This window comes from Strongylocentrotus purpuratus, unplaced genomic scaffold (genome assembly GCF_000002235.5).
Source record: "Strongylocentrotus purpuratus isolate Spur 01 unplaced genomic scaffold, Spur_5.0 spur5_scaffold_10, whole genome shotgun sequence".
Classification (NCBI taxonomy): Eukaryota; Metazoa; Echinodermata; class Echinoidea; order Camarodonta; family Strongylocentrotidae; genus Strongylocentrotus; species Strongylocentrotus purpuratus.
This window is the reverse complement of record NW_022145595.1, coordinates 4,276,804-4,286,569: the sequence shown is the minus strand read 5'-3', so window position 1 is coordinate 4,286,569 and position 9,766 is coordinate 4,276,804.

The following is a 9,766-nucleotide window of genomic DNA, read 5'->3' as shown; positions in this document are numbered from 1 at the left end:
GTTAAAGATTTTGAAGGGTAAGGGTGAGTGGTGCAATTGGTGTACGGTGTTTGTAATCTACACCTAAGTCTAGACTGCGGGGGCGTCCTCTGGTATCCTCGTTCTAAAAAAGTTCAGATAAAGGCTTTACTTAACCTCTAACGGAGAAGGGATGCGTAATCAATTTATTCAATATTCGATCATACTCCGCTTGAAAAGATATACCTGCAATAAATAGATTTAGAGAAGGGTTGAAGAGAACGGAAGGACAGACAAGACAGAACACATGGAAACGGAACAGAATAGAAAGGTATTAGCGGCAGACCTAAGAAGAGGGGGGGGGGGGCAGCTAAGCCTTATCTGGTCTAGGCCTACTGTGCGCGAGCGGTGATTTTAGATTTCAAGATGGACCTGATGAATGTGATAATATTGATAATGTTTTTTAGCTTGTTTCTTATTTTTTGGACTAGCCCCGCCCCTTCCTATCAGGCATTGTTAGATCCAACTATATGTACAGCTGTTACATTAAAGGCCAACCGAGTTGAAAAAAAAATACACGAAATACATTCTATAAACATTTTATTATCTTGAAGTTCAATTCTCTTTTTGGACGTAATCAGGTGACAAATAGCGTGACCACGCTCTCAAAGATAGTCTTTAAAGTAAAATCTCCACCGGTTTCTAAGAAAACAGACATGGGATAAAACTTTCTGATAAGGTCACCTCCGTCTCGTGGGAGCAGACAGAAATCACACGGGAACAGAATCGTTTTCCCGCCAAAATGGACTCACTCGTCTAGACTTGATATAGCGGTAATTGGTTCACAAAACCACTCGGGAGAGTCGGAAAATGATGACGAGTAGAGTGAGAGAGAGAAAAAGAGAGTTTAGAGGATAGTTTCCACACCAAAAATCCAAGGGCACATATTTTTTATTTATTAAATCGGAAGGATGACAAGAGACTTGGATTCACACTTCTAATCAACTTCTGCTTCCCTAAGCCCCCAAATTGAATTTTGGCCAATTTGTTTGTGAAAAACTTACCAGCCGATTCGTATAATATTCCTCGTGCGGTGAGCCTTATAGATCAGCCGTCATAAGACTTTGGCCTAAATTTCAGGAAGTATAAATCAGGAAGCAATATCGATAAAGATCACATTTTTAAGCCCCATGATATTTCTGGTGTGGGGGCGTGGGTGTGTTTGTGTGTATGTGCGTGTGTGGGGGATGGGAGTGGTTGAGTGTTTCTTTTAGGGTGTGTTTTTTTATGTGTAATTATCATTATTTATACAGACATGTATCTTGAATGCGATGTATTTTACCGACATTGATATACCACTGCTGTAACGTATTTTTTCTCGATTGCGCCATCTTTCGGTAATGTCGTACATATAACAATTTCCGGTTACTGTATCCCAGCATCACTACGTCATGCAGTCGGTGGTGTATTGTGGGACATGGTTGTCGACATGACCAAGGACTTTAAATGTACAAGCTCCTAACCTCTTCCATATGTGCTTAATAAGAAGTGATGACGAAGGGATAAGGGTGTAGGTGAAGAACAAAGATAAAGAAGAAAATGACGACGAATGAGATGATGTATATGATAGCATGGCAAGAAAGAAGAAGTCGAGGAAAGTAATGAATGACGAGGAAAAGTGAGTAGAATTTTCGAAGACAACTAGTAGAATTTAAAAGATTGGAGAAACTTATTGCAATAATTTGTTTTCAAAAACAAAAAGAGAGAGGGATGAGGGTGAAAAGGAAATGATGAATAATATAAGGAGGAGAATGGAAGGAAAAGATAGATCCATGAGCAAAAAGTGAATTAGATTGCTGGAGTTGAAAACCAGACTAACATAATCTTCCTTCTTCAAAGTACATAGCTGCAGCTTTCATAGTTGGTTTGCTTGTAGATAAACCTGTTACGCGTCTCAGACTTCACTTTTAAATCTGCGCCGACGCTGCCATACTTCCGTTCTTTGGGCTAATGTGATTTTTCACTCCAATTACCGATTTTTCAGTTTCCTTCTGCAGGCCCGATGGGAAAAGCATCAAATTAGCACCAGGTTTCCTCCTTAGCATTTCAGATCTCATGATATAATTTCAGCTACTTCAAAAAGAAGTGTCTTCGAAAACGGGGCTATCATGATACCATAACTTTACACGGTTGTCTTTTACCGGAAAGGTTGGTCGGCAGGTAGATTTCTCTATTCTTTACCACACTCGACACGAATGACTATAGACAATAATTTACAATAATTCAGCAAAATTGTTTACTTTAAAGTCCGTCAATACTACTGGGCCGGAAGGGATTAGACCACACAGAGAGGTCACTGACAGGTGGCTATCTCATTACCTCAGCTCTCAACTAACATAAGAAAAAGAGGATCATGGGGGACCAAAAGGCACCGATTGGGGAAGTTTTCTATATAGAGGGAGCAAGTAGCTACAAGTAGGACAGTGGGGCTTTAATGGCACTACAAATATTCATGTTGTCATTTCCAGTGGCTGAAGTCAAGAGTTTAACAAAATACGTACAGGATCAAAAAGATAAAAAGTCATATTAATTGACGGTCTGCTTGATAATCATAGGCGTCTATTCCAGCATTATCAATATGAAAGAGAAGTCTTATAATTATTTACACTTTTCAAATGACTGTTGACGAACTTTAACAGCTTACAACAGACATCAATTCTTTTATTCTGTATCCGTGGATTTAATTTCGAGGACATCTTCATATTTGTCTCCTTTTGTTGTTTATTTGTCATCTCTGCATCTCAGAAATACGCACTCCACACAATCACATTCTCGAAAAGCATGTTCATATAACCTTTTCTTTCTTTTTTGCTTTAAAAAACAAAGTATTACCACGATGACGTTTGAGTGACTCCTTCTAGCATACATGGAAATGCCTTCGCCTTCTTCATAACACTTGTTCAGTACAATGTTACACGAGCTTTCGACCGCACGGGGTTGCCTCGCTCTCTTAAAATGCTAATGGCGGTGCAGTTGATTACATAATAAGTTTCATGGGTAAGTTATACACGTTAAACACGCGGCGTGCTCTAAATAAAATGCCTGAAGAGGACCCGAAGTAGAACACGAGTCCACTTCGTAGTGACGGGGCTTCGCCCGCTCGAGGTACCGACGCTCGCATTCCTAGTCGTTTCGAGGAAAAGTGACACGGCGGGCTTGTTGAAATGATCAGCATGGTTAATTTGTAAAACAAATAGAGGTCGATGGATGGAGGGGCAGCGAAGGATAGGATCTTGAGATGCATTGGACGGGTAGAGGAAGAGATGGTGGAAAGGGCCCTGGGTACAAGTTCAGACAATTTATGGAAATCGCGACTACGCTTCTTTCTTCACTTTTCCAAGTCTATCCAAGAGATACATTGGTAAACAATTAATTATACAACTAGACAAAAAAGGTCATCTACAATACAAGCCTTATAATAGATATGGCATCAATATCAAGGAAATGCCTACAGTTTTTCATGGCGCTTGCTCTACGTCGATGTCTCACAAATTAAACGTTAAAATGTGAATAATCAAAAGAAACGTCGTCAACAAACACAACAAGCTCAACAAACACATGAAGTGGACATGCAGTCTTACGAGCTTCCAAGATAAACAGTTATGGTTCAATAAATTACCCTGCACTAAACGTAGGAATCGAAATAAACGCCTGTTTAAAAATGAGACAACTGCCTCTAATAGGAAACATATAAAACAACCTCACAATATTTATGTTGATAACACTATGGAACTCCCGTTTGTACACAAGTAACACGAGATCGCCTTTGCATTGTACACTTTCAAAACTACTAGCAATTCTTCCCTCTCGACTTTCATCACCACAATTACATAGACAACGAGGAAAGTGAATATTGTTCAAGAAAGAACAAATTATCTATCACTGTATATCTCGCCATCACTCTACCCTAAGCCATCTCTCTCTCTCTCTCTCTCTCTCTCTCTCTCTCTCTCTCTCTCTCTCTCTTTCTCCCTTTCTCCCTCTCGATCTTCCTCCCTCTTGATCTTCCTCTCTCTCTCTCTCTCTCTCTCTTTTGTTCCCTCGCTCTCTGTCTCTCTACCTGTCTCACGGAGTAGCTTCTTGCTACAGTCAGGCAGTTATAACGATTCAACAATCAAAGAGAAACAATTGAAGTTGCTAACCAAGTTAATTACGATTGAACCTCCATATCAACGCGAGAGCCTTGCTTCTTCTCCAACCCCTCAATTGAATTACGTTCTCCCCCTTCAAGCTAGCTTTCATATTGCTCTATGCCGAGCGAAATGGCCAGGTAGGGAAATGTGATTATTGAAATTGAATTTAGAAAAATACCACAAACAGAAAAATGCGAGCACATGCTTGGTCAAGAGGGATAGGAGTTATCTTGCTGATGAAGAAAAAAGATGTACTCGCTTTAGCGATGGGAAGGAAATTAAATGTTCTGCCGAGAATTTTACTCGCTTTATTTATAAAATTGAAAACGGATTGGAAGTTACCAAGGTAACGGAAGAACTTAATGGAAAAGAACAAAATGAATGAAGGGGGGGGGGGGAGTAAAGAAAGTGCGAATGATGAAAAGCAGATACATCAGAAGGTCATGTTTTAAGGGCGTTTATGTATAAAACATGTTCTATACAAGAATAAGTGCACTTGGATCGACATACATGCGTGCATTAATCTACTAACCCCAATGCCAAGCTAAAAGAAAACAAACGCCTGCCGATACAACCACGACTATCTTAATACAAATGGTTGGAAGTCTTTTGGAGTAGAATCCAATCCAATTCAATTGGATCCATTGCGAAGTAGTGGTCGAATCACTCGTATGAGATTGTATTTCACTCTTTGTGAGTGTGGATTTCCACCCGAAACGAAGTGATCAGCAATATGACCTGATGAAAGCTGGATCATTAAAATACTGCACATTTTAAAATCGGGGGAGGGAGGGGGAGGGAGGGGGAGGAGGGGGGGGGGGGGGGGGCTAAATAGATTATTGAGCGAAAGTGGGATATGAAGATACAGAGAAAAAGCTGTATACAAACTGCTATAACGTATTATAAAATGACTAGGGCCTATTCCATCAAAATCTCATGGCATGACTTTGTAATAACAGAGCTTATATAGAAACGACGTCATATAAAATAGCTACTGCACCTGGTCTGTGGATTAATACCAGTTCTCCAGTAGCACATATCATATACGCATAGTTATACGTGTAAAGCGAAAGGAGGTCTAGTTCATAATGCTTTAGGGTTTCTCTAGCAGGAGATACTTAAACAAAAAGTGCACAAATGTATCAGTATTTAATTTCGTGGACGAAACTTTGCAGAGTGCTGGCCGTATCAGCCGCTGGGCGATATGGCGCCGGTGAAAGGTACACCGTCATGTACATGTATACTCTAGAACATCATACTCGAATATTGGAGAAGTGAATTATAGTGGGATCACTGGACTCAATATAATTGTGTTTGGTGAATGTAATAGTGCTGGAGAGTAGGGGGGTAAATTCGAAGAAGTTGTCGCAAAATCTTAGAAAATGAAGTAAAAATAGAAAGTAGGTCGTATTATGCACATTTATGCTTTAATAGAATGTCAAGGAATCCCCGTTCCAAGAATGTATCTTTTCATCGTATTCATTCAGTTCACGTATACATGTTTGAATCCCATCATCAAGTTAGTATTAAACTACTTAAGGGTGAGATGTAATTTATATTTTTATAAATGTCCGATGCTATTTGAAAAAAAATCATTGAAAGGAAACACATCGAAGGTTACTTGGCCATGTTGGCCGCCCAGTATTAACGCTATAATGTTTTATCATTTTAAACCGGTTTGTTTAGTCACTGAAAATGGGTTAGTTTGAGGTAAAGAGTGATTAGAGTTTTGACGTCCAAATCTGTTTAACTACATGAAATATGTAATTACTGCGACAAATGTTGTACTTGGCAGCTCAGCTAACATCATATAAATGTGTAAACACCTAAAAACCTGTTCGTTTAGTTAGTTAATCAGATTAGAATGAGTGATGTTTTACTTACGTACAAATATTTTCCCGCATTCCTGTCAAAGATTTGCCGTCGCTTTTGTAATTCCAAGTAATAAATGACCTAAACTTACTGGGAAATTTCGCCTCTTGAACAGTCACCAATGAAAGATAGAGAAGGAAAGAACATTTAGAAGCTCACACTTTGTTACTCACAAGGTCCGTTTCGTTCATGAAAAAAAGTATGTACGCACTTTCATCGTGTTTTCAAAAACTATTCAAAAATGGTCCAACTGGCTTTTAACGAATATTTTTAGAAACCTCTCATTTTCGGTCTTTTATTGTGTATTCGAATTTAACACTATTGTCTATACGTAGACTCCCTCTTTTCTTTGCTAGGTAATAATCGGAGGTGCAATTTTATGACGGTGCTTGTTTTCGTGTTTGTTTGTTAGTTTGTAAATTTTGAGATACTGACTGTGAGGTTGGTATATCTGATGAATCAGCTTATATAACATGGTCGTTCCACATGTCTGACTGTGTGTAATAGAAGTGAGAGAGAGAGATGAAGCGTGGGTGTCGTCATGTGTGCGGGTGGGTGAGGGTATGCGTGTGTGTGCGTGTGTGTGGTGTGTGCGTGTGCGCGCGTGCGTGTGTATGGCGTTGGTGTTACTTCTTTGCTGATATGCGAGAGAACGGAGCGATAGAATGGGGTATAATCTGACGAAAACTAATGCAAAGACTCAAGAAATCAACTAAGGTTCAATTTCTATACACCATTTTTTGTAATAGAAGTGCGAGAGATGTAGCGTGGGTGTCGTCATATGTTCGTGTGCGTAAGGGTGTGTGGGATGGGGTGGGGGCGTTGGCGTTACTTTTTTGATGATATGCGAGAGAACGGAGCGATAGAATGGGGGATAATCTGAAGAAAACTAATGCAAAGACTCAAGAAACCAACTAAGGTGCAATTTCTATACACCATTTTTTGGCTTTAGAGAAAACATGTTAAGTTTACGTGAAATGTCGTGGTAGTTATTCAAACATTTCCAAAGTCGATTGACAGGGCTATCGGCATTGCCTTATATTATGATGATTTTATAAAGTCAGTGCCATCGGCCTGCATAACGTCGGGTCATGTCGTGTTCTTCTTCCTTCCGTTAATGTTTTTTCTTTCTTTTATATCTCTCTTACGTCTCCTTTTTTTCTCTGTATCTCCGTTTCTGAGCTATGCATGGTTACGGTACAAAATAAACGAAACTACACACAATTTAAAAGCAAATTCAGGGAAGGCGAAGAAAGACGCACTTAACAATGCGGTCATTGAGTACGAATAATCAAAATAAACGAAACTCAACGACGATTCGGTGACGATGGCGGATGCGACGGTGATGTCGAAAACAAAATATAGACTCTACTACAACTTTATTGACGTCATCCCAAGTGTTGATATTTACTCGGGACTCTTATCAATTTTAAAGGATATTAACCTTGTAGATATATTTATATATATCTCCAGAGAAAGGAACACCAGTCCCGGTTAATGGTAAAGGTTAATGAAGGCGATGATGTATACCAATGGATTAAGGTTGTCTAGATGCGCTATATAGTGTATGTAACTGACGGATGTGACGTCATCAATAATTGTTATCTTTTAAAGAACAACTGGTTTCTGCCACTTGCCATTTGTTTTTCTATCTCAAATTATTGATACAAATACTGTGAATATTAATATAAAGCATGCTGAGAATAAATATCGAAAAAATAAAAGATTTTTGTTGGGTACGCTTAAATGATCTACACAATACAAGTAAATGACGAAAGAGAAGGGAAGACAAGGGCATGACTGAGTATTATCTACATCTATCTTTTCTAAAGATTGGTACTTGGTAGACTATTAACCGAATCACTGTCTTAATGGCCAGTCTTACGATAGTTTTAAACAGTTTTCTGATATTTGAAACTGCGGAGAATGCCTTTTAACTAATTTCATGACCGCGTTATTCATATCTTTTTAATCCTGACATGTCTAGATTGCTATGAAAATAAGACGGACAATTATAAATTTATGTTGGATTTTGTACTAATTAAAAGTTTGGTTGGATAGAGTTGGAAAATTGTAAACTTGTGTTAATTAATTTTGGATAGCAATGGTTTGATGACGGTGCCTCCCATCTCGTGGTGAAAATTGTCTTGGATAGAGATAGACAGCCATTACATAAATCTTTGGTTTATTTTGGACAACATTGATTTAGTGACATACTTCATCCCCTCCTCCGCTCCCAGAAGAGATTATTTAGTTCGATTCAGGTGGAGAACTGTCAGTGTAAACCTGGGTTCAGTTTGGTAAGTCATCCCTCATCATGCACAGCGGTCAATTACGACAAGAGATTGGCCGTGATGGATGGGTACGTCATCCTAAGATAAACGCGTGACCAGATATGACGCTAAATCAAACCTGTCCGACTTCACACCCACGGGGGCCGACCGCTCTACCTGCCTGGGGATGAGGTTAATTGGATTATGTGTGAAATCCTTACGACATGGCCAATTTGCGGAGTGTCTATCATTCGATGTGAGTTATTGAGTTATGCTCTACCTTTGGTGGTCATTACTGAGGTGTATAAAGGCCTATGGATATTTGCCTATCAATACATATTCACGCGGACCTAGTGCTTATATGCCATAATATTTAATATTTAATTTGTATACAGCGCTTAATAGAAATGTCTCTAAGCGCTTTACAAAATTATTATTATTATTATATGCCATGTCATTATACCTATTTTTGAAATTTATTTCAAAACATGTATTTACTCTTTCTACAATTTTTATGTGAGGGTTATTGTGCTAATTGCTTATTGCCCAGAGCGTTAAAACAGCTTTGTCCATTTCAAATGATGAATCATATTATATCGCTAACAATGACCGACATCATGACTGTGAAAGATATAATAATAATAGTGATAAAATGTACTAAAATAAAAATATAGTGTAGGAAACAGTATAGGGTGAAAGAATAAAGAGAGAGAGAGAGAGATGAAGAGAGAACGAGAGAGAAAGAGAGAGAGAGAGAGAGACAGATAAGAGAGAGAAGAGATGAGAGAGAGAGAGAACATGTAGGAGATTAAAAATGTATAAACAAAGAAGAGAATGATACAGGTATTTTAATTTTTCTTACGTGACATCGTTATGGTGCAGTAATCTTGCCCCAATAAAAACATAACCAACATTATGAATGAAAATATGAAAATAATGAAGAAATTTCACACACATACGCGCGCACGCACAGGCACAAAACACACATACACAAAGAAGAGAAATCCCCCCCCCTCTACACTTAAAATAACACAGTAGAATAAACCCTTTGCCGTTGAAAAAGAATGCGTAACGCTCACCCCCCCCCCCCCCATTCCAGTGCATTCACATATTAAAGCGTGTTGCCTTAAAGAACGAGATTTAAACAAAATAATCATCGTTACAAAATCCAGGGAATTTTCTGGTCTCTTCACTCTGCGCCAAGAAGATTCAATTCCATAACATAAAACAACGAAGTCAAGTTAAAGACGAAACAACAACAATAAACGAGAAAACTGCCTTTCAGTACGACGGCCCTCTCGTTAGGAGGATGATGGTATTTTCTCGACCGCTCAGTAATTGGATCCACTCGGATATTAATGCGAGGACAAACAAGAAATGCTGGTGTTGTCTGGCAAATTTGTGCGATATTTAACTGTCATGGCAACAAATGAGCGACCGGAAAAATGATAGATTTCGTCGGCATCTCCG